Source organism: Halichoerus grypus, chromosome 3 (assembly GCF_964656455.1).
Source record: "Halichoerus grypus chromosome 3, mHalGry1.hap1.1, whole genome shotgun sequence".
Classification (NCBI taxonomy): Eukaryota; Metazoa; Chordata; class Mammalia; order Carnivora; family Phocidae; genus Halichoerus; species Halichoerus grypus.
In genome coordinates, this window is record NC_135714.1 from 195,154,252 (window position 1) to 195,178,830 (window position 24,579).

Sequence of the window (24,579 nt, forward strand, 5' to 3'; positions counted from 1 at the left end):
TTTCCCTGATGCCGAGCGATATTGAACACTTTTTCATGTGTCTGTTGGCCATTTGGATGTCTTCTTTGGAGAAATGTCTGTTCATGTCTTCTGCCCATTTCTTGATTGGATTATTTGTTCTTTTGGTGTTGAGTTTGATGAGTTCTTTATAGATTTTGGATACTAGCCCTTTATCTGATATGTCATTTGCAAATATCTTCTCCCATTCTGTCAGTTGTCTTTTGGTTTTGTTGACTGTTTCCTTTGCTTTGCAAAAGCTTTTTATCTTGATGAAGTCCCAATAGTTCATTTTTGCCCTTGCTTCCCTTGCCTTTGGCGATGTTTCTAGGAAGAAGTTGCTGCGGCTGAGGTCGAAGAGGTTGCTGCCTGTGTTCTCCTTTAGGATTTTGATGGACTCCTGTCTCACATTGAGGTCTTTCAACCATTTGGAGTCTATTTTTGTGTGTGGTGTAAGGAAATGGTCCAGTTTCATTCTTCTGCATGTGGCTGTCCAATTTTCCCAACACCATTTGTTGAAGAGACTGTCTTTTTTCCATTGGACATTCTTTCCTGCTTTGTCGAAGATTAGTTGACCATAGAGTTGAGGGTCCATTTCTGGGCTCTCTATTCTGTTCCATTGATCTATGTGCCTGTTTTTGTGCCAGTACCATACTGTCTTGATGATGACAGCTTTGTAGTAGAGCTGGAAGTCCGGAATTGTGATGCCGCCAGCTTTGCTTTTCTTTTTCAACATTCCTCTGGCTATGCGGGGTCTTTTCTGGTTCCATACAAATTTTAGGATTATTTGTTCCATTTCTTTGAAGAAAGTGGATGGTATTTTGATGGGGATTGCATTGAATGTGTAGATTGCTCTAGGTAGGATTGACATCTTCACAATATTTGTTCTTCCAATCCATGAGCATGGAACGTTTTTCCATTTCTTTGTGTCTTCCTCAATTTCTTTCATGAGTATTTTATAGTTTTCTGAGTACAGATCCTTTGCCTCTTTGGTTAGATTTATTCCTAGGTATCTTATGGTTTTGGGTGCAATTGTAAATGGGATCGACTCCTTAATTTCTCTTTCTTCTGACTTGTTGTTGGTGTATAGGAATGCCACTGACTTCTGTGCATTGATTTTATATCCTGCCACTTTACTGAATTCCTGTATGAGTTCTAGCAGTTTTGGGGTGGAGTCTTTGGGATTTTCCACATAAAGTATCATATCATCTGCAAAGAGTGAGAGTTTGACTTCTTCTTTGCCAATTTGGATGCCTTTGATTTCTTTTTGTTGTCTGATTGCTGTGGCTAGGACTTCCAATACTATGTTGAATAGCAGTGGTGATAGTGGACATCCCTGCCGCGTTCCTGACCTTAGGGGGAAAGCTCTCAGTTTTTCCCCATTGAGAATGATATTCGCTGTAGGTTTTTCATAGATGGCTTTTATGATATTGAGGTATGTACCCTCTATCCCTATACTCTGAAGAGTTTTGATCAAGAAAGGATGCTGTACTTTGTCAAATGCTTTTTCTGCATCTATTGAGAGGATCATGTGATTCTTGTTTTTTCTTTTGTTAATGTATTGTATCACGTTGATTGATTTGCGGATGTTGAACCAACCTTGCAGCCCAGGGATAAATCCGACTTGGTCGTGGTGAATAATCCTTTTAATGTACTGTTGGATCCTATTGGCTAGTATTTTGGTGAGAATTTTTGCATCCATGTTCATCAGGGATATTGGTCTGTAATTCTCCTTTTTGATGGGGTCTTTGTCTGGTTTTGGGATCAAGGTAATGCTGGCCTCATAAAATGAGTTTGGAAGTTTTCCTTCCATTTCTATCTTTTGGAACAGTTTCAGAAGGATAGGTATTAATTCTTCTTGAAATGTTTGGTAGAATTCCCCTGGGAAGCCATGTGGCCCTGGGCTTTTGTGTTTTGGGAGATTTTTGATGACTGCTTCTATTTCCTTAGTGGTTATAGGTCTGTTCAGGTGTTCTATTTCTTCCTGGTTCAGTTTTGGTAGTTGATACATCTCTAGGAAATCATCCATTACTTCCATGTTATCTAATTTGTTGGCATAGAGTTGCTCATAATATGTTCTTATAATTGTTTGTATTTCCTTGGTGTTGGTTGTGATTTCTCCTCTTTCATTCATGATTTTGTTGATTTGGGTCATTTCTCTTTTCTTTTTGATAAGTCTGGCCAGGGGCTTATCAATCTTGTTAATTCTTTCAAAGAACCAGCTCCTAGTTTCGTTGATCTGTTCTACTGTTCTTTTGGTTTCTATTTCATTGATTTCTGCTCTGATCTTTATTATTTCTCTTCTCCTGCTGGGTTTAGGCTTTATTTGCTGTTCTTTCTCCAGCTCCTTTAGGTGTAGGGTTAGGTTGTGTACTTGAGACCTTTCTTGTTTCTTGAGAAAGGCTTGTATTGCTATATACTTTCCTCTTAGGACTGCCTTTGCTGTATCCCAAAGATTTTGAATAGTTGTGTTTTCATTTTCATTGGTTTCCATGAATTTTTTTAATTCTTCTTTAATTTCCTGGTTGACCCATTCATTCTTCAGTAGGATGCTCTTTAGCCTCCATGTATTTGAGTTCTTTCTGACTTTCCTCTTGTGATTGAGTTCTAGTTTCAAAGCATTGTGGTCTGAAAATAGGCAGGGGATGATCCCAATCTTCTGGTACCGGTTGAGACCTGATTTATGACCTAGGATGTGATCTATTCTGGAGAATGTTCCATGGGCACTAGAGAAGAATGTGTATTCTGTTGCTTTGGGATGGAATGTTCTGAATATGTCTGTGAAGTCCATTTGGTCCAGTGTGTCATTTAAAGTCTTTATTTCCTTGTTGATCTTTTGCTTAGACGATCTGTCCATTTCAGTGAGGGGGGTGTTAAAGTCCCCCACTATTATTGTATTGTTGTCGATGTGTTTCTTTGCTTTTGTTATTAATTGCCTTATATAATTGGCTGCTCCCATGTTAGGGGCATAGATATTTACAATTGTTAGATCTTCTTGTTGGATAGACCCTTTAAGTATGATATAGTGTCCTTCCTCATCTCTTATTACAGTCTTTGGTTTAAAATCTAATTTGTCTGATATAAGGATTGCCACCCCAGCTTTCTTTTGGTGTCCATTAGCATGGTAAATGGTTTTCCACCCCCTCACTTTCAATCTGGGGGTGTCTTTGGGTCTAAAATGAGTCTCTTGCAGACAGCATATCGATGGGTCTTGTTTTTTAATCCAATCTGATAGCCTGTGTCTTTTGATTGGGGCATTTAGCCCATTTACATTCAGGGTAACTATTGAAAGATAGGAGTTCAGTGCCATTGTATTGCCTGTAAAGTGACTGTTACTGTATATTGTTTGTGTTCCTTTCTGGTCTATGTTGCTTTTAGGCTCTCTCTTTGCTTAGAGGACTCCTTTCAATATTTGTTGTAGGGCTGGTTTCGTGTTTGCAAATTCCTTTAGTTTTTGTTTGTCCTGGAAGCTTTTTATCTCTCCTTCAATTTTCAATGACAGCCTAGCTGGATATAGTATTCTTGGCTGCATATTTTTCTCATTTAGTGCTCTGAATATGTCCTGCCAGTCCTTTCTGGCCTGCCAGGTCTCTGTGGATAAGTCTGTTGCCAATCTAATGTTTCTACCATTGTAGGTTACATATCTCTTCTCCCGAGCTGCTCTCAGGATTTTCTCTTTGTCTCTGAGACTCGTAAGTTTTACTATTAGATGTCGGGGTGTTGACCTATTTTTATTGATTTTGAGAGGGGTTCTCTGTGCTTCCTGGATTTTGATGCCTGTTTCCTTCCCCAAATTAGGGAAGTTCTCTGCTATAATTTGCTCCATTATACCTTCTGCACCTCTCTCTCTTTCTTCTTCTTCTGGGATCCCAATTATTCTAATGTTGTTTCGTCTTATGGTATCGTTTATTTCTCGAATTCTGCCCTCGTGATCCAGTAGTTGTTTATCTCTCTTTTTCTCAGCTTCTTTATTTTCCATCATTTGGTCTTCTATCTCACTGATTCTTTCTTCTGCCTCATTTATCCTAGCAGTTAGTGCCCCCATATTTGATTGCACCTCATTAATAGCCTTTTTGATTTCTACTTGGTTCGATTTTAGTTCTTTTACTTCTCCAGAAAGGGTTTCTCTAATAACTTCCATGTTTTTTTCAAGCCCAGCTAGTATCTTTAAAGTGATGATTCTGAACTCTAGATCTGACATTGTACTAATGTCCGTATTGAGTAGGTCCCTGGCAGTCGGTACTACCTCTTGTTCTTTTTGTTGAGGTGATTTTTTCCGTCTTGTCATTTTGTGCAGAGGAGAATAGTTTAATGAGAGAACAAAATGCTAGCAGGGTAACAACGTCCCCAGAAAATATACTCTAAACAAATCAGAAAAGACCTGAAGCAGTGGGAAAAGAAAGGGAAAGAGAGAAAAAAGAAAAGGAAAGAAAAAAAGGAAAAGAAAAAGATAAAGATAAAAACAAACAAAAGCAGAACAAAACAAAACAAAACAAAAACAGAATGTGATCAAATATGATCAGGCTGGATTATAGATCAGTGCCACACACTAGATTTTGGGTGTATTTTGGTCTGTTAAAAGAAAGTCCCTCCCAAACTTTTAAAGAAAGAAAAACTTATATATGTACAAAAATAAGGGTTGATATGATGAAGGGATGGAATATGACTGTAAAGATGGAAATTATAAAAAATTTTAAAAAAGGATTTGATAAGTTGTTTGAAAAAAGAAAGAAGAGGATTAAAAAAAAAAAAAAAAAAAGAAAGAAAAAAGGGAGAGAATGTGATCAGGCAGGGGAGTAGAAAAAAACCATACACTAGAGATTTAGAGTATATTTTGATCTGTTAGAAGAAACTATCTCAAGATTTTAAAGAGAGAACAACTTATATATATATGCCAAAAATACGGGTAACTACTATGAAGGGATAGAATATGACTTTAAAAATGAAAAATAAAAATGTTTTTTTTTTAAAAAAGGGATTGATAAGATGTTGGTTGAAAAAGGGAAAAAGAAAAATTCAAAAAAAAAGAAAAAAGGAAAAAAGAAAAAAAGACAGTTAAAAAAAATAATTAACTTTGAAAGACTAAAGAATCATGGTAAAAAAGCCATGAATTCTATGTGCAGTGTTCCCCTAGCGCTGGAGTTCTGCCGTTCTCATTGATCGGTAAACTTGGTCTTGGCTGGCTGTTCTCGCTGATCTTCTGGGGGAGGGGCCTGTTGCCGTGGTTCCCAAATGTCTCTGCCGGAGGCAAAATTGCCCCGCCCTTGCCGGTCCGGGCTAAGTAATCTGCTCGGGTTTGCTCTCCGGAGCTTTTGTTCCCTGCAAGCTTTCCGTACAGCTTTGGAGGCGGAGAGTGAAAATGGCGGCCTCCCAGTCTCCGCCCCGGCGGAGCCGAGAACTCGGGGTCCCGCTCCTCAGCGAGCCCCCAGAGAAAAGCAGTCAGTCACTCCCGTCTCCCCGGTCTCCGGCCGCACTCCGCGCTCACCCGGCCTGTGACCGCGCCTTTCTATCTGGCACCCGACCCCGGGTGGAGTCTCCAAACCCAGCAGATCCCCGCGGTGCGCTCCCGCACCTCTCCTCCCGGGGGAAGAAGGTGAGTCTCCCCGGATCTGCCGCTTGTTGGGTCCCTGCTGGAGGAGCAGTGGCCCGACTGTGCCGCGGATCACGGTTTATGGCAACCCCGAGCTGAGAGCCCGCGCCTGGGCTCCGTCTCTGCAGCCGGCTTCCCTGCTCCGATCCCTGGGAGCTCTGCCGCACTCGGGCACCCCCGGTCTTTCTGTGACCCCGAGGGTCCTGAGACCACACTGTCCCGCGAGGGTTCCACCCCCCACTTCGCCACCAGAGTGACGTCCCTCAGCGGAGCAGACTCTAAAAGTCCCGATTTTGTGCTCCGCGGCTCTATCACTTGCCAGAAGCGGCCGTCGGAGGCCCCTCCCCCGCCGTCTATCCTCCCGAATATCGCCTCGGATTCACTTCTCCGCACGTCCTACCTTCCAAAAAGTGGTCGCTTTTCTGTTCAGAGAGTTGTTGCTCTTCTTTTCTTTGATCTCCTGTTGAGTTTGTAGGTGTTCAGAATGGTTTGATCCCTATCCAGCTGAATTCCTGAGAGGAGACGAAATCCAGGTCTCCTACTCCTCCGCCATCTTGCTCCGCCCCCACGGTAGGGAGGTTTATTATTCCCATTTTACTGATCAAGAACCTCAGGAAGTGAGAAATGAAATGATATTGCCAAGTTTTCCAGGTTAGAAAGTGATAGAATGAGAATTTAAACCCAAATTATTCAGTTCCAAGGCCCATGCTGTCTTCATTATATCAAACTGTCCCCATGTAGTATTGCACTTATTTATTTGTTTTTACTGATTGGAAAACTGAAGGCAAAAAGGTACCACCTATTAGGGAAACACACACACACACACACACACACACACACAATTGTCCATAGAATCCCTGAGGAAATATTTTATCTGATCCTTGAGTTAATAAATAGACTCGTTTCCCTTTAGACCTCTTGCTTTGTCCCTCTTCTAACTGTTCTCTGCTGATGACATTTTAAAGGATCATTTATTTACTTATATCATTTTATAGTACGGTCCCTATCAATGTCCAGGCATAATCACAATGTAGTCTTTAGAGGGTCTTGAAATCTCTACTGACTTTAACTCTGTGAGGGCAATGCTTTACATCCGATATAAGATTCAACTGAAATAGTAAACTTCAGCATGGTACTTTTTCGCATGTTTTAAAGTGAGTTTGCCAATGACCTCTCTGTCTTCAACAGCTATTTCTGCCATTTCTTCACTGTCCCTGGGACAGCCCCAACAAATCCATTTTGCTCACTACCTTCTTAATACAGATGAATTGCTTTGCAATTTGAATTTATGATTTAAAAAAAGCAGTGACCATGGGCGCCTGGGTGGCTCAGTCGTTAAGCGTCTGCCTTCAGCTCAGGTCATGATCCCAGGGTCCTGGGATCGAGTCCCACACCGGGCTCCCTGCTCAGCAGGAAGCCTGCTTCTCCCTCTCCTACTCCCCCTTCTTGTATTCCTGCTCTCGCTATCTCTGTCTCTGTCAAATAAATAAATAAAATCTTCCAAAAAAAACCAAAAAAAAAAAAAAACCCCAAAAAACAAACAAACAAAAACGGGTGACCTAAAAAGAGGAATTTTTTTTCTTAAACTTCTTGTCTCTTATTCTTATTCCCCCGTAGGTTATACATTTTAGCAAGAAAATCTGTTTGTGCCCCCTTAGAGTTTTTCTTTTTCTTTTAACTGAAGCAAAGTGTCACGTTGGCTCTATGACAGAAGACAGACATGGACATCATACTTCAGACCCCCTCCTATAAGTCAGATGCAAACACGAACGGTCCAAGCACCCAATCAGTCTAAACAGTCCCTTGGGTATAGGCTTCCCAAAACTCTGCAATCAGACAGGCAGCCTCAGAAAGCTGAATCATTCTTCTCTACGTCTCAGGTCAAACAGGTGGCCTTGAACCACACAGCTTATGTCCAGGCTCGGAGAGAACCTTGCTTATTCAGGAGGAAGGGACCAAGAAGCACAGTGGAAAATTACCGCAGCGTCTCAAATCTAAAACCCTAACTTTCCCCTTGCACCAAACGCTGTGTCTACAAAATACCAAAACATCCAGATGAGAAGTAAAACCTGTAGTCAGCCATTCTGATTTTTGATCCACGAGACAGCAAACATAGAGCCACTTATAATCATCAGGGGTGCTTACAATGTGGTTTGACGTTGCTAATTTATAGTGTTTCTTTCATCTCTTCCAATTCTTTGATTATCTGCCGGATAGTAATACAATCAGCCTCCAGTCCCAGTGGCGGCAGAGAGGGACAATTCAGTTTGGGGATTTTGTGGGTTCTTTGCTTTTCCCTTTCCCTTTTGGTCAATGTTGACCCAGCAGGAAAAACAAGAGATAAAAATTTTATACAAGTCAAAGGCTGTGGAATTTTGGGTTTAATTTTACAAAGGCCTGGAAAAGGGTGGAGTTTGCTGACTAAAAATGATAGCTCTGGTTTATCTGTGGATTTCAATTGTCTATAATGGTCCCTTTCTCCACTTCCAAAGCAGACCACGGAACATTTTACATGTTTTCCATTCTTCCAACTGACTCCTTTAAACAATAGCAGGATTCCGTGCCGTGAAGTTGGGATATGTAGCCCTCGGGGCCATTTTTTTGCAAAACATTATTTTGTAATTTTTACATTTAGGAAATGTTTCTGAGTATTCATTCGGCTGACTTCAAATATCTGGGTAACCTTAGGAAATTGAAAGTGGCTTTACAATCACACTGAAAAAATACTAGAATGCCCTAAAAGCACACTCACTGTAACTCATATAAATCAGCCCAGGCCAACCCAAGAAACCTTCCTAGCTAATCTCCTAGTTTGGAGAGCAGTCTCTTTGAGTAGTTTTGCTTTGTTTATTTTTGTTGGGATCTTCTTCCCATGTTAGAAAATGTTGTTTTGCCTGATGTAGAAAGAGTTGGGGGGTCTGTGAATGCTAACTGTTGTTTCTTCATCAGGATGGATGCTGAGAGGTGTGCTTTGAAGGCTGGAGCTTACCTACAGAGCAGCGACTGTCTCGTATAAAAGTTACCATTCAATGTGTATCTCAGAGGAGCACTAGAACATTCGAGTTTATGTATTAGCTATTAAAGACTAAATGGTTGTCCTAGAGAACCTCCCAGGATGGGCAGAGTGCTTTCCGTGAACTGACAAGAGAAGAGTGCGAAGAGAGTGTACTTCAAAGACAAGAGGAGGTTGACGTGTTTTATTACCGCGGCATTCATAGGCAGCGCTTTTTCTAAGGCGAAATGCTGGACAGCGGAAGGACCCTCATCAGCAGTGGGTCGCACAAAACCAAGTCCTGCTTCTGCACTGAATACGGACTTACCTTTTTATAGGAGAAACCACACAGGTGATTACATTTCAGCTTAGAGTGCCTGAAATGAGGTGCGTGGCTCCCGTTAGGAAGAGGAGCTGTGCACCTAATTCCCGGGACACTTCCGCCATAATTTATCCCCGAAGTTTAATTTATTTGAAGTCTACTCTTAAACTACACAGATAGGTTTTTCACAGTGTGCGCCTTTGGCGTGATTCACATTTGAATGAAAAGAAAAGTCAGGGGGAGGATTTGAGGAAAATACCCCCGGAGCAACTTAGATAAATCACTTCTTATCCCGGCGATATATGATGCACATACATTTCTAGGGTCTTTGCTTCCACAGACTGCAAAACCTGATGCTACAATTCTCTGAGAGGCTCTTAAAAGAACGGTAACTGAGGAAATTTTTGAAGGTACATTATAAGTCTATTTCGTATGAACTGTTTGTTTTATCTTAACGGGAAAATCTCACCATTACCCAAATTGAGATCCAGGGAAGAGAGAGAGCCCGCATGCAGGACATGGCTTATGGTCCAGCCATTCTTTCCAGAGCTTTAGTTTCTACTCATTACCCATTGAGTTTGTAAGGATGGGTATACATGCGAGAACTTTTTTTTTAATTTTATTTTATTATGTTATGTTAATCACCATACGTTACATCATTAGTTTCTGATGTAGTGTTCCACGATTCATTGTTTGCGTATAACACCCAGTGCTCCATGCAGCACGTGCCCTCTTTAATACCCATCACCAGGCTAACCCATCCTCCCACCCCCCTCCCCTCTAGAACCCTCAGTTTGTCTCTCAGAGTCCCTAGTCTCTCAGGGTTCGTCTCTCCCTCCAATGTCCCCCCCTTCACTTTTCCCTTTCTTCTCCTAGTGTCTTCCATGCTATTCCTTATGTTCCACAAATAAGTGAAACCATATGACATGTGAGAACTTTTTTCGAAGGGTTCCCCTATCACTTTTCACTGAGATGCCCTTCAGGGAAAAGTAAAAAAGTCAGTGCCTGAGAGCGATCCTCAAAACGAGCGTAGTTGCTACTATTCTATGTTAACAATGAAACCACAGTTTGGTTCTTAAAAACACATCCTTCTCTATTCTCTTTGCCCTTCCGTAAGCTGAACACCAAAATCCTCTTCTGCAAGTGCTGAATTTGTGTCAAATTTAATGTGGGGGGGGGGGGAAGATGACCTGTTTTAGATATAAAATTAATGCAACTCTAGTAACCTGAATCTAAAATCACCTCAGCAACACACTACAGCGATTGTCGTAGACCCTTAAGAAGTAGGCACTTCACCTCTAAACTCCTGCAATGACTTTTTTTTATCTTAAAAAAGAGCCAAATATTGTCTTTGAATGAAGAACATCAAAGAGATATATGCTCAAGTAACTCAGTTTTTCTGACGTAAAAATGTTACAAATTTGTATTTCATAATTATTTCACAACTCAGAAAGTCCTTTCCTCCGTGGAGAACTTATCACTGAATTTTATATTACAAGAAGAAAAATGAAAACATCAATCAGAAGAAGGCAAAGAAACTCAAAGAACTCCACCCATAAAGCCAAAAGAGGCACTTGGTGACGGATTTTCTCCAGGAAACTGGATCTTGCGGGTACATTACTATACACACACCACGAGCAGGACACTTCTCAGGTTTTCTGTTGTAAATTCTTTTATAGCTTCCTGGTAGAAGACGCTTTTCATTCTGTGGAAACCCCTCAGAATATGGTTTTAAATGGATCCGTTCACAAGGTTCAAAAGCTTTAAATTACTAGGCTATGGCTACCATTGAGAAGAGGCACTGAGCTGTATCAAGGACAGACAGAGAGAGGAAAAAAAAAACCAGGTACAAGTTTAATTCTCTAAGGTTGCCATGTAAGTGCTGCTCAAAAAGGATTAAGATTTCCTGAGAACAAGAGAGCTCCCAAACACATCGCTTACAAAGTGGGGGAAACACACACATGCTCTATAACCCATTGCGTCTGATCCGCTCCATCTTGGTAGAAAATTCCCTCTAGTTAAAATGTAGAGATTCTGTATTTTAGAATGTCCTCATTCATCTAATTTTCCAGGAAAAAAAAAAAAAGACTGTAGAAATGCCCTTGTTTTTCATATTATCAGAAAGAATATGAAAATCAGATTAATTACATTTTTTAGAAACATCTTCCTAGAGCTGATTCATGGAAGTTAATACCTTAAGAAATGGGCTAGAGTACAGTGCAGCTTAGCAAAAGTGTATCTTGTCAAGACAAACAAGTTGTATATTTTAAGAAGCCTTTTTGTCTCATTTGGTAGGTCTGGAGACATTTTAGTGCCTGGGACTTACCTTCTCTTCTTCTTTAAAGAGGTGTTTGGTTGTCTGGGTTGTGCAGAAATTGCAAATCCCTTTGTCTTAGAAGAGCAGGAATTCTAGAATAAAGTAATAAAACATATAAACTGAAAGAAAACTTGATCTGATGTTTTGTATGAATAATTTCAGTTCGGAAACCCTTTAAATATTAAGACATGCATTATAATAAAAAATACTGATCTATAACAATTCAACATAAACAATACTAATAATCATAAAAAGAATGTGTGGCTACCCTAGTAATTTAAGCTAAAGTTTATTTCACATGTCCATGTAATCTTTTTTGCTTTTTTTTTGTTGTAGTAAAAGTAAGAAATTTATGGCATATTTATCTCGAGGAAGAGTGAAATGTTTTTGAATTTATCTGAGATCTGCCACCTTTCTATCTTGTTTAAAAGCCCCTCCCATCTCTGTCTCTGCTGCTAGTTCTGATTACAGGGCTGTGAGAATTATGTCAACAGTAGGAGATATTTTTAGTCAGATCGTATTCCCAGAGCCCAGGATTACGTTTACTACTGTGCGAATTTACAAATACTTGTTTCTGGTTCTGTTGAAGGGAAAAAAAAAATGCATGAGTTTCTTGTTTTTCCATTTTATTTAGTCATTTTAAAGAGCAATCACAGCGAAAATGCTTGAGTTTCTCATTACACAGTCCTTTACAGTAGTTTCTAAGTGTCAAACAGTCCAATTCTCTCTGTTCCCTTTCTTTCCCTTTTCCTCACTCTAAACTAAACAACAAAAAATAAAAATAAAGCCAACTAAACAAACAAAAGACATGGAGGGTTTAAGATAGGCAAAGATAAGTAAGAGATTACTTTTAGGTTTTGAACCTTGTTGACTAAGAGATAATTGATATAATCATGGGAAAAAGAGAAGTGGAGAGATAGAACTAGTTTTACAGAAAGCTGGTGTTTGTTTGTTTAAATATATTGAGGGGCCAGATCATTGTCTAGTTAATATATTAGCTGAAAAGTTAAGATATAAAGGTGGGAGTCTTGGAACGGATGTAACTCTTTAAGCGATGGGGAAAAGCTGGTCTACACTTGGGAAATACCTATTAACAGAGTGTTGGGGTGGGGGTGGGGGATGAAGAATAAGCCATAAAGGAGACAGGAGAACTGGGCAAGAGGAAGGGGCTCAGGATCAAGGAGTCACATTAGAGGCCATGGAGAGAATGTTCTGAGAAGAAATAATTGGTCCACAGTTTTAAATACTATATAGGTGGATTTGAAAGGATGAGAACTGTCTGAAGCTGTTGGATTTGATTTTGGAAAAACACTTGTGACTTATGAGACAGGTATTTTGGTCAGAGAGAGGGTACAAAAGCCAGCCAATATGAGGAGGAAAGCCAGATCATGACAGGAATGGGAAAAAAAAAAAAAAAAAAAAGTATGCTAGAGTTGACGAAAATAGTGTTTTGGTACTCATTTTGCTTTGGGCTGCTTAAGGATGGATCATCCTGGGCATGCTGATGAAACAGAAGTAAAGCCCAATGGTAAGGGAAAAGCTGAAGATGCTAGAGAAAGGTGAGGTGGGTGTGTGTGCGGGGGAGAGAAACTGTGATCAAGTGTGGGTGGGAAGTTTGGCTGTGAAGGAGGAGGGATGCCATTTGATTTGAGGCAGGAAAGAGAAAGTCATTTGTGACTTGAGAAATTGTAAAATGTGAAAGGACTGGAGAGGCTGCTTGGGCAATATGGTTAGGTGTTAAAAATAAATTAACACAAAAGTTCGAGTGGGATAGGGTTATCCAGGATCTCGTTGGAAGATTTTCATGATTTTCCCAAGAAACTGCATGAACCACCATCTGAGAAAATCAAAGTGAGGCTAACCCAAAGTTGGGGATCTACTTGGCAAACAGAAAAAACAAAACAAACAAAACAAAACAAAAAAAATTGGGAAGTCAAGGGGGCGTACAAAACGTGGAAAAGAGTAAAGAACTGGATGACTTGGAGATCGGGTTGGGGGTTTCAATCAGTTAACTAAGCCCTTTGTCTTCCTCCCTCCTCTCTCCCCTTCCCTGCCTCTCTCAGTCTTTCCTCCCCTCCCCTCCCCTCTTTCTTTCTCTCTTTCTCCCTCCCTCCTTCCTTCCTTCCTTCTTTCCTTCCTCCCTCCCTCCCTCCACTCTCTTCCTTCCTCCCTTTCTTTCTTTCTTTCTTTCTTTCTTTTCTTTCTTTCAGATATTTACTGAGTCCTTTTTTTCTTTTAGGCACTGGGCTAGGCACCAGATAAGAAAGAAGGGGGGATGAGGTAACTTCTTAGCACATTTTTCACCAGAATCATGTCAGCAACATTCATCTAGCTCCCATATATGTGTCATATATGTAAGTGTATAATATGTGTGTATATGCATACATATATAAGATAGCATTATTCGTGTCTGTGTTCTGTCTCACGTTAATTCATCTCATCTTTTCGCAGAGTGGGTATCATCTATAGGTCCTCAGTATTTTCATTTTGACCCCTCCGTACTCCTTGAGACTGACTGCTATGTATCTAAGGATGCTGTTTGCCAATAGTGTTCCAGTTGCACAGCCAATAACGGCTGTAGATGATCCCAAAGGAAGGGAGCTTTCTATAAAGTGTGGGGGGTGGGGTGGGGGGAGGAGGCATCCTGAAAGTGGAAATAATTTTCTGAGCGGAGAAAAGTAATTCAACTCCGGTCTGTGGTAGTCTATGCCTACAGATCAGTATTCCTTTATTGAAAGAAAAAAATAAAATAAAATCATCTTTTACCCAGGAAAAGAGGATTCAAGCATCTGATGGCATTAATGTTGGAGCCACCGTGCCGTGGAAAGAGAGTGAGCTGGGCGAGCGAGCGCTTTAGCGCTGTGTGGTTCAGGGGACCGCAAATGGCCCCCGAAGAGCCAGATTTTGAGGACGCGTTGTAGGGTTTCTAGAGAGTCAGATTTGGAACTTCATCTTTCAAAATGTATATTTTAGTTTCTTGTAGAGATTCCAGAAGTTTACAGCTCTGCATTGGTCTTGAACTCAAGTCTGGGCAGATGTTTCGTGTGTCACTGGGGCCGCGTGAGCCTTGCTATAGAGCATGCAGGTAGCGGGTCCAGCGAGGCGCAGGGCTGGGCTCAGACCATCAGCTCTGGGGCTAACGCTTGATGGTCTCACGGCTACTTGACGGTGATCTCTTTGGTGCTACTTTCTTCACCTCACATTTATAGAATGCCTAAGATGCAGGTTCTGAAACCAAAGTGCTGGGGAATGCGCCTGAGCTCTGCCGTGGAACAGCCAGGTGCCTAGATAACCTTGAGTAAGACACTTCATCTTTCTGTGCTTTAATTACATCATCTCTAAAATGGGGATAAAAGGACACCTTCCCTTGGGTTTGTTGTGAGGATATAAAGGGTTAATATTTGTAAAGCACTTCGAGGGCTAATATTTTGAGATACTTTTAAATTCTACACTGTAATCATTATTTATATCTATACATTGAAATACAAGTTTTGTCTTAGGTGAAATTATTGTTTTTAAGACTAGGAACAGAATCTTGATTGGTAACGGGAAATTTTCAATAGGTGGTTTTTTAAGGAACGTTTGAGATTGGTTGGATTCAAAATGAAACTACTCATATTCTTTCCAGAACCAACTACCTTCTCAGTTAGTATAGAGCATCCTGAAACACACAATGCAGGATGGAACAGTTGTGTTGAGAATGCTCATGCAAAATCGGGTAAAATAGAGAAAGTATAATGACAATTTGTATCATTAGGTTTCATCTTTTAGGGTGATTAAAAATTTCTTAAATCTTCAAGGTTTTTACGTAGTGAATATATCCTATACTCCCCGCCAGGCTTCCATTTTTTCTTGAAACAAAGCACAATGAGCATAACAATAAGAGGCAGATTCCTTCTGTGTCCATTGATTAGCTTAACACCATAGATAAGAAATAGGTGCAAACGGCATTTAAATCTGCCTATGCAAAAAGACAAATAACATCATTTAAAGAGAGTTGCGGCCTTGTTCTAGAGGGGCAGCTCACTCCTGCAGAGAAATTATTAAACCTTATTTTGCTGATATCAGACAATTACCTACTATGAAAATACAACTGATAGAAAACTTCAGTAATGTAGTCCAGAGAAGACTCTAAAACCGTACATACAAAATATTCAGTAAAGAAATTTGGAGATGGGGATAGCTTGAAATATTTATAACTCAACAGAATGAAAGAAAGTATGTAGAACTCTATTCATCTTATTTTTGTTTTTTCTATCTGATCATTGTAGATAAACATGAGGAAGACTGTTTATGAAATACAGAACATACCAAGAGGGGGGTACATTTTAGGAGATTACAGCTGTTTTTAACACAGTAAGAAATAACCTGGCAAACAACACACCAAGGTCTGCTGACTGTCAAAACCACTGCAAAAAGCAAACTGAGCTTGTTATAAAAAATATCAGCAAACTAAACAAGTTAGTCCAATAAAGTTGTGGCCAAGCAGTAAGAAATGTATTTCTACTCAGCAAATGAATAGCACTTTTTGTTTTCACCAACACATGAAAAAAAGTGAGGGTGGTGGATCCTCTAAAAACTATTTTAAAATATATTGGCTCAAGTGGTCTTTGCATGCTGGAAAGACAAAACTAGATGATTGAAATGCTAGCCTCTTATTTATTCGTTTGCTCAGCAGATATGATGGTGTGCATATGGTCAGGCACTGTTTTAGGTTTTAGGGATATAAAGATGGACAAAAGCTGACAATGGCCACTGTCCTCATGCAGCTGAGATGGATATTAACCCAACTATCACAGAGCTATAGCTGTAGACATACAACAAGGAAGGGTAAGTGCTATAAGACCACTTGGCAGAAAGACTTAAGAAGCTCAGAGAAGGTTCTATGAAGAAGTTGGTAGGGTTTACTTGAACCCAATGGTGCAAGAGTGAGAAATGGGAGTGGCGCATCATCCGGACAGAACAAAGGCCCTGTGATGGAAGGAAGGGTGAGGTTGAAGACTTGAGAAGGCCGATGGAGGGGACTCAGGTGGGGCAGCAGGTGGCCGGGGAGCCACAAGGGGGCCAGACCGGACAGCACAAGGTAGGGTACCGTAAGGATTTTAGTTTGTATCCTGATTCCAATGGGAATTTTCCAAGAGATGTAAGCAGGAGGTGTCATGGTCATATTTGTGTTCTGAGAATATTAGTCTGGCTACAACTTGGAGAGCTTGGAACTACGCCAAGCCAGAACAGCCAGAGCAGAAGCAAGAGAACCATAAAAACGACAGACACCCTTACAGATGAAAAACATGAAAAGGATTCAGGTGAAATTGAGGAGGTGACATTAACAACAGTCCATAGATAACGTCACACATGGGGAGCTCGCGCAGAATTTTCAGAGTTGTTAATTCTGAGGGCGGTGAGTTCCAGAATTTATCATCTTATGCATGCTAAAGTCTCAAAAACTAAAGTTTGTTGCCTATCCTGAGGATAAATGCTAGTACTAAAATGGCAAGTGAGATTTTAAAAAATGCCGTTGATTTTGCTGATTAAAACAAGATTGCTTCTCAGCCACAACTTCATTGAACTAAGTTGTTTATCTTGCTGGTATTTTTTCTTTTTTTTTTTTTTCAAGATTTTATTTATTTTTTGACAGAGAGAGAGACAGAGAGAGAGGGAACACAAGCAGGGGGAGTGGGAGAGGAAGAAGCAGGCTTCCTGCTGAGCAGGGAGCTGGACATGGGGCTCGATCCCAGCACCCTGGGATCATGACCCGAGCCGAAGGCAGACGCTTAACGACTGAGCCACCCAGGCGCCGCCTTGCTGGTGTTTTTGATAACAAGTTCAACCTGCTCACTTGGGTTGTCTTACCAAGTCTTCAATTCCATGTAATGCAGTAGTAATGAAATGTAAACTTTGAACTCAATATGCAGAACAAAATAATTTAAATAACAAACCGAACTCTGCGTGATTCCTGATAGAAACAAACCTTCAGGTTTCTTGATATTTGAAACTTTGCAACATGTTATTGTAGGATATTTCACTACGTTACAAGAGTATATGAAATATATTTTCTGCTGAAAACGAAGTTACCATTTAGACTGTTCATGGAACCTGCTAACCAGCTCCAATGTGAGCATTTGTCCAAAATAAAGAATGCGAGCACTTGGGTATTATGAACGATCCAACTCAACCTCAATTTTCTACTACGCATCTTTGGAACTTCTATTAGTTTCTTCTAATCTTATGATGTTAAACATATTCCATTCCAGTATATTTTCCTTTCACAACTCTCATTTTTCATGCAAATATAAGGATAACATGAAGAGTTTTTCAGTTTTCCACGTGCATCTCACAGTTTTACGAATAAAAACAGAAGTTCACTTTATAAATTAGTGACAGCAAGATTAACTACCCTAAACATTTTTGATAGAAAGTTGAGTTTAAATAAGTACACTGTACATCATTTATTTGAAGGCGGATTATAAATAAATACCACATACATAAACGTAACACAAACAAGCACTATCCAGATCCACCCCACTCCCAGAAGAATTATTCTTTCATAATTAAATTGCTACAGTGTCTTAACTTTTCTGTCCTCCTCTCTACCCCCATTATTAAACTTTTGCTGGACGGAAGTATTTAGTATAGACATCAAAAATATCCACTTTCTGGTAAACAAAACAAATACAAAATACAACAAGATGTGGGTTATTTATTTATTTGTTTTTGGTAAAAAAAATTATTATAGCCTCTTAAAAAACAAAAAAACAACATTTCTCTTAGAATCCTGATTCTGCATTTTCTTTCTGACCAGTAGTTAATCTTTAGAATGACTGCTTTTTTCCCCAGAGCTATAGTTTACATTCCATATTTTTCCTTCATTATTAAGCACATATTCAGAGAATGACATGTGTAATAGGACTGCATTATTGTAATGTTCTCTTATGGTGGGTGAAATAACATGACAATCCCATAGCAGTGAAGAATTGGTTCCCTCTCTATAAAGTGCCTATATTTTAGACTTAGAGTTCTGTGACCTCCACGGGACCTGGAATGCCTCTAAATTATTTTTTTAATTAATGCATCATATTCATGAGAGCATGACAACCAAGAGATCACAATGACAATGACTTCTGATACAGATGAGAATTTATGCTCCTACAAATTATGTAAGTGAGAAAACATTTCTTTGATCTTTAAAAATAAGCTCCCTTTGTGGCATCCTGTCCACAGAATACTCCCCTGTCATGAAATGTTCAAAACAAACACACAAACAAACGAACAAGCCTTTTTGTCAGATCCCAGGTAGAAAAACCTGCTGAGACACAATTTTCTGTACGCAGGGGGCCAATGATCGGTCGTACACACTTACAATCACTGGTGCCATAAACCAGAAGGGGTCAGTCAGAAATTCCTCCCTGTGATATAATCTATGTTCAAAATTTTTCTGATAATCAGGGTAGTTCTCTATCTCTTTGGACAAGAAAACCCAAATGTGTCTGTATCCAGGATGGCAGGAAAAACCTATCATAATTCTACCGAGGCAAACTCAAACGCAAATGGTCTTAAGTCAATATTTCCCCTCTGCAGGCATTTTCAGATTCATCAAGCTTCCACAAAGATAAAATATTAAAAAATAAATAGCAGCCACCCCAAACCCCAAGTTTTTCAAATAACAAAGCTGTTGGGGATCTTTAAGTATTGCACGGAGTGGATCGCAGTTATTGGTTGGTGGAAGTTGGAGGAAAAAAAAGTTAAAAAGAGAAACATTTTTTTTTAAAAAAAGAGAGAAACATTTTCTTACTTAAATAAATGCAGCTCAGGAGGAACTTTCATGGCATGCTTTCAGTGCCACTTCAAAGCTCCAAATAGGCTAAAACAAATAAACCACCTCACTTTGACCTAGATTACTGTTTAAACAAAGGTACATATTCTTAATTTACATGAAAAGCAATTAGGTCTGCTGCTGACAGCACTGTGAAAAATGCCTCTGCTCAGGGCAAGCTTTTATATTTGAAAAAAAAATTAAAAAGCTGGAAGAGGGCTTTTGTTTTTTGTTTTTTTGTTTTCTGGTGGTACCCCCGCCCTCCTCCCCTCAGCCACTATCCACTTCGGCCCACAAATGCTGTTAATATTGCTAAAATGGTTTGAGTGAAGAACTACTATTACAGTTTATACATGTTTAAAGTATGTTGAAAATAATTTTCTGATTCATACTCTGAGCACAAATTTCAACATTCCATGTTGCATTTGATAGTTAAGAAATGGCTAGAAAATGGTCACACTGTTTTCCTTCTCTGGAATGCTTTGTGAACAAGGTAGACTTAAAAAGAAATAAAATGAATTGGGAAGAGCATGGTAGGAATTATGTTCAGCTTTATATTTATTAAAATATGAATTTGTTAGCCTAAACATATTTTTAGAATATGTGTATTCATCTGTGGAGACCAATGTTTAGGAATTCGGTAAGTGGCTCTTTTTCTTTCTTTTCTTTTGGAACTTTTTAATTTTTTTTGTTAGAAAGATGATACATGTTCTTTCTTTTCAATAAGTACACATTTAAGGAAGAAAGTAAAAGACTGACTACTCTTAACATTTGGATATTACATTTCCCCACTTAAATTTATTTCATTCACCAAATATTCATTGTTCACTTAATGTCTGTCAGAATATTCCGAGGTGATAGGGACACAGCGGTGAACAAGGTAAGGCTCTCACAGGCCAAGAAGTCTAGAAGAACATTAAACCAGTAGGCAAATACATGATAATTACACATTTTGGTAAGTTTTTTCAGGGAAAAGAACGATGTTGTACGGGAGGGTATAACAGAGGGTCTATTCTAATTTTGGGTGCATTTTCAAGTTTTCTTGTGGAAGTTGGAATGAGAGCTGACAAATAAGAAATGCTGAGGGGAAGTAGGGCAGTGCGAGAAAGAGGACAGCAGTGTGTGCAAAAATCTTGCAGCAGAAGCTGCTGCAGGGTCAGGAACCGGCAGGACTGATGGGCCAGGAAGACATGGCGCCAGGTGAGGCTGGAGCGTGGGGGGAGGAGCCTGCCCCCATTGAGCCTTGAGACCTACTGTGAAAATTATTTTTGTTATCCTGGGAGTGATGGAAAACCACTGGAAGATTTTGAAGTTGGTAGATAACACGATTCGTGATTCAATTCCAATGATCACTTTAAACTGTTACATAGTTACGTATGTTCAAGCTGTCCCCACAGCTTCACCAGACGTTTCATGGCAGAGCAGAAGCTACGGATACTTTTGTAATGGAGCTGGTCAGAGAGCCTCAGCTCCCTGCAATGACAGAAACTGTTCATTGTTGGCTCCTTCAGGCCTCTGAGTCTTATACAACAAAGTAAAACAAACAAACGAGAAAACCCCAAAAACAAAAATAAATTCCCCTCTCCCCAAAATCCAAACATTTAAATATTTTTTCTACTATAATATTTCCAAGAGAAATGAGGTCAAGACTACAGGTCAGTTCTGGTTTGGAGGTTCAATGGCTCCTTTATTTAGTTTTTAAGTCTTCCTTTGGTGGTATCCTTTCATAACAGAATCGGTACATACAAGCAAGACGTTTCAGTGAAAAACACTGTGGGAACTGGTCTAACTAGTTGAACTGGAGGTATTGGCCATACAATGTAGTGAAGTGAAGACCCTGTGTGTAGAGTAAAGGAGGAGGTGCCCACGCGGTGAACACGCTAGTCCTCGTGCCTCATTTCACGCCCCCACATGGGACATGAGAGCACAGGATGAGAAGCAGCTCTTGCCAGGGGCGCTGGAACCAAGGAAGCAGCCCATGGGACACTGGCAGGCTAGGGCGAACATGACTCAGAGGGGATCTGCTATTTCTATGTTCAGTTCCACATGGATCTGGAGCGATGGGGGCAGATCTCCAAACCACGGGGCCAGGGGTGGCCACCACTAGGACAATAGGGTGCCGTGCAGCCAAAGAAACACCAAACAGCCACCAAACATTACACCGTCAGAGTAGTTTGAGAAGTACAAAGGGAAATACCCTAATATATTATCATGAATGAGGTAACTGGCTCGGGCAACTGGATGACGAAATCCAAATCCAGCTGTTCCATGAGCTTGTTTCCTGCGGCCCTTGCTGAGAGACAACTCTGACATCGTTGGCTTTTGGCCATCTTGGGAGGTTGCGGATGTTTGCGCCATGACCTGAACATGGCCACTTACTGGACAATCCTGGGGGAACTTTCTTCATCTTTTATAATAAAAATAGGAATAAAATCCACACAGCATTGCTGGAGAGTTAAATGAGATCATGTATACTGGCTGGCACAAGATGACCGCTTAGCAAATATTAGCTATTCTTATATCTCAAGATCTGGGGTAAAATGTGATTTCTTTGTTTGTTTGTTTGTTTATTGTTTATACAACTCTGTGATAGGAAGCGCCAAACTATCCAATCAATCTTATTTGTAAAGCACGTAGAATCTTAAAGGGAATGCCACTTGGTCAATGTGAAGTGTTATGAAACGTGCAACAGAAGGTTTCATCCAAGCTAGATAAATATTATTATCCTCATTACACAAAGGTCTGAGTGATGCTGGGGACTCAAGTAACTTGTCAAAGAACGTGTGAGTTTGAGATTGGAATGCTGGCTTTCTCAGCGCCTACGAACACTGCTAAATAAAGGTTCTCTGAAGCAAAATATCTCCGTCCATTCAAAGCATTTCAAACATTCCAAGTGATTACAACCCAGCCACATTTTTTCCCATTCAGCTCACATCTCTGAATTAAGCAAATAGTTAAGAAAAAAAAAATACTACAAGTCTGTGTGATGGTGGCCGCCCCTCACCAGGGTGGTTGGCTGCAGAGGACCGAAGGCTCAGGATTCTCGGCATAAATTCACAAGGTGACCAGGAGAAAGTTAGCAAATTGATCTCATTCCACATACATTAATTAATATTGAAAACCAAAAGAATCATCCCCTACCAGAAGAGAACTAAATGGTCCTTTATCTGGGTGTGTAAACCAAATAACTACTCATTCAGAATTAGATGTTCCCTAACCCCAGATGTTCATAACGCCACTCCCAGCTCTCGGGAAGTATACAATGTATTTTCCTGCGTCACCATAAATTTCATGTGGTTTGCATTATCATTTGATATAACATCATAAGCTCCTTGCTCAGAAGCTTTAAGATCTCTGTTCTGTTTTCTCTTCCTCTAAAGACATCACAAATAAATCATAACGTGTGCCCTTAGCTTGTAAAAGAGCAAGAGAAAATCATCTCAGTCCATCTGTCTGAAAATGTCTCTTAAGAAGTTCCAGTTGGGTCTCTGATGGAATTTTGTTATGCAAATTAATACTATGGTAATTTACGGGCTTCTACCACTCCCTTCATATGGTCCTCATGCAAAGCATACAATGACTAGAAGAAAAATGCCTTAAAAAGCCTGAATCATTATTTTATTCTGTGGGAACCGCATTTCTTAAGTTCTTATCTAAGTAAGTTGTGTGTGGGTCTGGATTTTATTTATTTTATTTATTTATTTATTTATTTATTTAAAAGATTTTATTTATTTGACAGAGAGAGACACAGTGAGAGAGGGAACACAAGCAGGGGGAGTGGGAGAGGGAGAAGCAGGCTTCCCGGCGAGCAGGGAGCCCGATGCGGGGCTCGATCCCAGGACCCTGGGATCATGACCTGAGCTGAAGGCAGATGCTTAACGACTGAGCCACCCAGGCGCCCCTGTATCTGGATTTTATATGTTGCCACAATTAAAATTCCTAATAAAGAGGTTAGAGTGAAGAAATGAGTCTCAGAAATCATATTCCCCTTTCAAAACAGAACAGGCTGAATATTGCTTACCAGCAGAAAGAGCGCCACCTCTTTCAACACTGATCTTTACAACACTCATCTTCATTACCATGTAGAACTCAATCCAGGAAAAAGCCCATTTTATTATACATACCACCAAGCTACTTTTCACTCCGTGTGATAGAAGATTAAAGACAAACAAACCTCTCTAACAACCTAGGTCCATAATCTACCAAACTTCTTGCTTTGCTCATACCCGTATTTTGGCAGGACTGGGTTGGAGTAGAGCTTCATCCATAGTGCCAGCCATAGTTGGGAGGTCAGGGGACTGGATGAGGATGGCAGCAGGGCACACTGGCAAGGTAGGGAGGATCTGGGGAGGCAGGGCTGTCTGTGAGGGAGATTGGCTGAAGGTAGCCAATTCCAAAACTTGCTCTCTCCGGCCTATATCTAAAATCCACAGACCACCTAATTTTGCATATCATCTTGTCTATATTTGGAATATGTATTAATTATAAGGCAAACAATGAGGGCATACTTGGAGGATTTTATGACATTTGGTAAATTAATTCCTGAGAGAATCCAGGAAAAATTGAAAGGGCCCAAATTATAAATGCTACATTTTATATTTTAAATTGTTCTAAAATTGTAGGTTAATTCATACAGTGCCATTACAAATTATTTTATTGCTTTACATAAAAATATGCTGGAAAACAACCTAAAATAAATATTAATAACAAATTTCAAGATAATTTTTAAAAAAGAAATAAAGTATCTAATTTTATATGCTAATGACCTATGTTCCTTGGCAAAAAAAAAAATTCTTACTTGATGATATTATTATTTAAAGATAATTATGGATGGACTCAATCACATACTCCCTATGCTCTTCTAGGCAAGTAGACGGTGCCTGTGGAGAATGTTGGAGACAAAAGCTTGGCCAGTGGATCTTATCACACTTTCTAGTTAGACCTCAGTGCTTTAATTGCTCTCAAGTTTCCTCCTGAAGTCAAGGGTTTTTCCAGAGACCACATAGACCAGACTCAAAGAGCTTCATGGGGGACATCAATGGGGCTGAGCACAAAGCAGTTGTGAAAACTGCCTTTAAAAATATGGTATTAGGGGGGCACCTGGGTGGCTCGGTCGGTTAGGTGTCTGCCCTTGGCTCAGGTCATGATCCTGGAGTCCCGGAATCTAGCCCTGTGTCGGGCTCCCTGATCAGTAGAGAGCCTGCTTCTCCCTCTGCCCCTCACCCTGCTCGTGCTCTCTCTCTCTCTCTCTCAAATAAATAAAATCTTAAAAAAAATACGGCATTAGGTAAAAATCTAAAAAACAAAAACGATGCCAAGCTAACAAGGCAGTAAGAGCAAATAATGTTTTACTATGAGAGGATTGAGAATAAAGTACATTTTTTATAAATAGAGCAAAGAGTTTTACTGCCAGTAAAGCTTCCCTGGATCAGATAACCTCAAGTGTCTCGAACGTAGCACGAGAAATTTAAGAAATTCGTTACAGAGAAAGAAAAATAGAAGAATGGATGTAATAATTTGTTTTATATAGCACATTTCTACACATTTC

The 24,579-nt window shown here is 40.0% G+C and overlaps 1 long non-coding RNA gene across 1 annotated transcript in view; it reads right to left on the reverse strand.

Annotated features, from left to right (window-relative positions):
- Window positions 1–11,227: 11,227 nt before the first annotated feature.
- LOC118528435 (uncharacterized) overlaps window positions 11,228–24,579 on the reverse strand; it is a 1,879,419-nt gene continuing 1,866,067 nt past the window's right edge. Inside the window, exon 9 of the long non-coding RNA XR_013446214.1 lies at window positions 11,228–11,310. This is a non-coding gene — a long non-coding RNA (uncharacterized LOC118528435). The remainder of the gene's footprint in view (window positions 11,311–24,579) is intronic.